The sequence below is a fragment of the Adiantum capillus-veneris genome, chromosome 6 (genome assembly GCF_014529385.1).
Source record: "Adiantum capillus-veneris isolate H3 chromosome 6, ASM1452938v2, whole genome shotgun sequence".
NCBI lineage: Eukaryota > Viridiplantae > Streptophyta > Polypodiopsida > Polypodiales > Pteridaceae > Adiantum > Adiantum capillus-veneris.
The window spans coordinates 153,695,064-153,698,962 of record NC_140936.1 but is presented as its reverse complement, the minus strand read 5'-3'; the positions used below and the strand labels follow the sequence as shown (position 1 = coordinate 153,698,962).

General features: G+C 39.7%; 1 pseudogene; it reads right to left on the bottom strand.

Annotated features, from left to right (window-relative positions):
- Nucleotides 1-510: 510 nt before the first annotated feature.
- On the bottom strand, nucleotides 511-2,488 carry LOC147456522 (uncharacterized; annotated as a pseudogene).
- Between the last annotated feature and the right edge of the window lie 1,411 nt (nucleotides 2,489-3,899).

Genomic DNA, 3,899 nt, shown 5'->3' with positions numbered 1-3,899 from the left:
TGGTTTTTGAAAAGGAATTAGTGATTCCCCAGGCTAGTAAGCCTGTTACTATGTAGCATATCACAAAAACCTATCCGTGTCAACCAAAATCGATTGAGTCTCTAGAATTCTTGGATACAGAGGCTTTTTCCCCGTATCTCAAAATTTTTTGTCACTTATTTCACAACCTGGATTCCCTAAAACAAGGGGAGAGGGAGAAATGCTCTTACACAAGGCAATACCACCATCACACTGCTTAAACTGTATACCCAGGTAATGATGCAACAGTCCCAAATCCTTCATCTTGAAAGTAGCATTGTAATCAGCCTTAAATTTAGCAATATGTCTCTCATTTGGTCCAGTGATCAGCAAATCATCCAGATAGAAACCGCAATGAGAATTACAGCACCCTCACGCTTTACATACAATGCGCTTTCTGTTTGATTGTTATGAAAGCCTTGTTTGACCAAATGAGTGTTAGCCTTCTCATACCAAGCATGAGGAGAATTCTTCAACCCATAAAAATCTTTGTTACATTTGCACACTTTCTCCTCTTGTCCTTTCCTGACAAAACCAGGAGGCTGCGTTACATAAACTTCCTCAAATATGTCACCATTCAAGAAATCAGTAACAATGTTTGATTGAGGTGCATCCCAACCAAAATGAGATTCCAATGCACATAGCAAACGCACATTAGTATAAAACACGTGGGAGAAAAATTCTCTTTATAATCTATGCCTTTCTGTTGTGCATCACCTTTTGCAACAAGTAGAGCCTTATAGCGATCAATGTCACCATCTGGCTTGCATTTTAACTTGTAAACCCACTTTGTATCAATGGCCTTTTTGCCAGGAGGCAAATCACATAAAGTCCATGTGTCATTTTCTATAAGTGCATCAAATTTTGATTGCATGGTATTCATCCAATTTTTTCAATTTTGTGCTTCATCAAAAGACAGAGGTTCCTCATCATCGTGTAAGCTGGATACAGCCAAAGCATAACAATCAACTGATCCATAGGATGCATGGCAAGAACCTGAATGAGTACGACTAGACAAAGGTGTATCCAATTTACTGTCACGCAAAGTATGCACCAGCCATTTAGGCATACCTCTAGCCTGCTCATTCTCCACCCTTTCCTCATCACGTACGTCATTTACATCTGCATTAAAAATATTCTCATTTGTAACATTTTCAAAAACCCCCATAGGCTGTATATTTGCCTCATTGGAATTTACATTTGGACTTCCACCACTGAAAAGAGGCAACAATGTGTCATAAATGTCCTGTGATCTTACATTACTGTCTCTAGTACATGACAGCAAGGGCTGAACAGAATCTTCCACAAACACAACATCCCATGAGACCAAGATACGCTTTATTTGAGAATGATACAACCTGTAACCTTTGCTTTCAGCATTGTAAACAATACATTTGATAGCTTTATCATCCTTTTTTTTTTTTTGTGTTTGTGGCACCAAATCCTATGCCAAATAGACAAAAACACGCATGTGCTCAATAGAAGGCTTTTTATCATTCCATGCTTTATATGGAGGAGTAGATTGCAAAGCTTTCATAGGACACCTATTTAGTACATAAGTGGCACACATGATGGCCTCAAGCCAAAATGAATGCGGCAAAGCTTGACTTTTGACCATACATCGTGCCATTTTTGTAAGTGACATGTTTTTCCTCTCAGGAACACCATTTTGCTCGAGTGCATAAGGCACTGCACATTGGTTTTTTATCCCATGACTAGCCAGAAATGCATTAAATTCATGAGACATATACTCCTTCCCTAACGAAGGGTGCCCATAGTACATTTTGAGACATTTTTAGCCATAGCCAAAAACTGTTTGAAGCACATAAACACTTTGGACTTCGTTTTAAGCGTATAAACCCATGCATGCGTAGAGTAATCATCAATGAAAGTCACGAAGTAAAGTTAATTGCCCAAGGATGGAGTTTGCATGGGCCCACAAACATCACTTTGCACAAACTGTTGTTGGGTATGATGGGGGTGAGAGAACTCAAGGGGGTTTGAAGATGAAGACTTCCATTGGTACACATTGAGCTTTCTAAAGTGAAAGTGCACGTCCAATACTTCAAAATATTAGCATTATATTACACAGCATAAGGCTACATTGCATTGCATTCTCTCTAGTGGAGGTATAGACAAAATCCCAAAAAGGCATATATATAGATAAAGCTTGACACTAGGTGCACAGTCAGCTTTCTTCTCCAGGTGTCTTCTAAAGTATTTACACACATACATACACTAGGTGTCACATCAAATTAGGACTTAGGTGTAGGATAGTTTGCCATGCCTATCTCAACCATCCTCCCCTTAGGCATGGACCACTGAGATCTTGTTAGAGACTCACTGTCACATATACATTGTCACACAGACATTGACGCACACGCTCATAAAGGTCACACAGGCTCATAGTCACATAGACTTTACAATTTGGTCGTCTCTGCATGATATGGTGTCGCACAGACTGACTCATGATTAGGCTAAGGATCACCCATATCTCTACAAAACATCAATGTATCCAAAATAAGGATCGGGTGAGGAATAACGGGTGAGGAATAGCATTGCAGACAACTCTCCTCTTTTTCTTCCTCTTTGTCTGCGTCCTCTACAATGTTGATTTTTCCTTTACCTTTGTTGTTATTGTTGCTATTTCCATTGGCGTGACACTTTGGCGATGGATGCCCTTTGACACCGGAGTTGCTACAATATTTATTTTTGTAGCAGTCCTTGGAGAAGTGTCCAAGCTTTCCACAATCGTAGCACTTCTAATTGTTCATTCTAGATGATGACGTCTAGGATGATGACAATACCAGGTAAGCTCCTTCCACTGATTAAGATTTATCAGATTTCTTCTTTAATTTCTTTTCTTCTTCATTGATTGCTCTTGTAACATATTGTAGGGAAGGTATGGGTTTCTTTTGCTCTAAGACGATGACTTTGTCGTCAAAACTTTCAGGTAGAGACTCAGAAGCACAGCGACGATCTTCTTCTAGGACTTGGCTCTGAATGTAAGTGAGTTGCGTGATTATGCTCATTAGTCTATTAACGAGGCTTGAAACATCCACCCCTTGAAGCATAGTAAGTTTGTAAATATTTTTCTTAAAGCTAATCTTACTTTGCTTTTGTTTAGCACCAAAATTATGTTCCAAAATATCCCATGCTTGGACTGCAATGGTGCAGTTATCTGTGAAGTGCACATAATTATCATGGAGTGATGTGATAATTATGCCTAGAGCTTGCTCATCTTTAGCTTGTGCTTGTGCGATTTGGGCCCTAGTGAGAGTTCCTTCAACAGAAGTGGATGGTTTGCTTACTCTCGGTTTTAAAACATACCATAACTGCTTTCTCATGAGGTATCCACGTAGCTTCGTCTGCCATGTATGGAAACCATCTCCATTAAATTTTTCAATCCCTTTTTCTCCCATGGTGCAAAGTGGTTGTACACATGAAGGGGTTTGGTCTTACCAGTAGAGAGACTCTCTCTATGGCAGTGTCTTGCCCTATACACAATGCTCGGAAGCCAAAATTGTGAAGTCACTCTTCACGTGCGTGAAGCTCATCTTCACAAGTGGCCATTAAATTACGCGTGTGGAAGTGTGCTTGTGCCTTGGAGAAGTACACTTTAAGTTTGAACAGCTCGAAAGCTTGATCGAATACAAATTGACCATAAAATATTGGCGATGTCAAGATTGGTGATGAAGTCGATCAAGCGTGTTGTCGATGTCAAGATCGCCTGCCACTTCGAGTGTGCGTAAACTTGAGGGTTTTAATCAACAAAAAGATTATAATGGGACTTGTGCAGTATGTTGGTGTGAATCTCCACTAGCCAATCAAAGGCTCAAAAGTCTACTACAATTTAAAAAAATGTTATGTACACTGAAAAC